This window comes from Cyprinodon tularosa, unplaced genomic scaffold (assembly GCF_016077235.1).
Source record: "Cyprinodon tularosa strain WSP-4 unplaced genomic scaffold, ASM1607723v1 ctg22, whole genome shotgun sequence".
Taxonomy (NCBI): Eukaryota; Metazoa; Chordata; class Actinopteri; order Cyprinodontiformes; family Cyprinodontidae; genus Cyprinodon; species Cyprinodon tularosa.
Window position 1 is genome coordinate 692,700 of NW_024038821.1, and position 920 is coordinate 693,619.

The following is a 920-nucleotide window of genomic DNA, read 5'->3' on the forward strand; positions in this document are numbered from 1 at the left end:
CATGGCCAGGTTAAGGTTGAATATGTGTGGTAGTATCCCACAGAGCTGGTGATTAAAATCACCAGTTACTGCCACAAATGCATTTGGCTGTTCTGTTTAGTAACAACAAACTGATTACCTTGCATGCAGTGTCCGCAATGGCAGAAGATGGAATGTAAATGGTTACCAAAAGCACACCAGTAACTCTCTGGGCAAATAATATGGTCAAAAACCAACTGCCAACAGTTCACTATCTTTGCTGCAGTGTAGAATCTTCTCAGGAACATGTCCTGGATGACACTATCTGTTGTTCACAAGCACTGCCAACCCACGTCCATTTAGTTTTCCAGTCTTCTTTAAATCCCTGTCAGCTTGTAGAAAGCCTGGCAGATAAACAATGGAGTCCGAGATATGATCCTGCAGCCATGTTTTAGTGTCTGTAGAAATCCCTCCAGTTGTACAGTATTCAACAACAGACAAAAAAATAACATCAGAAAAAAGAATCTCTGATCTAAAAATGGACGAACTTAAGTTCTTTTTCACAACAATGTCAGAGACAAACTTGCAGAGCTAATCCAACGTGCAGCCACCTTAAGCAGCGAAAATTCTAGAATTGAAAGAAAGTTGGTGTTGAATTTAATCAGGATTGTTAAATGGTGGCAGATAATAATAAACTGTAGAAAAACAAACATTACTCTAACAATAAGTGATAATGTTACACCCCCTTAATTTTAAAGGCAGATCCAGTTCATAAATTGTATATCAGTTTCTTTCTCTTTTTGCAAAAATTAGGAACTAAGAGACAAATTAAACAAATAACTTTTGTTTACAAATTTGACACATCTTTTCAGAAACTCTATAAAATAGGTTATATATTAACAGTATTGACATCAAGGCAACAGCTGTTATGAATATTACTGTCTTTTTGATAACTCCAGAAA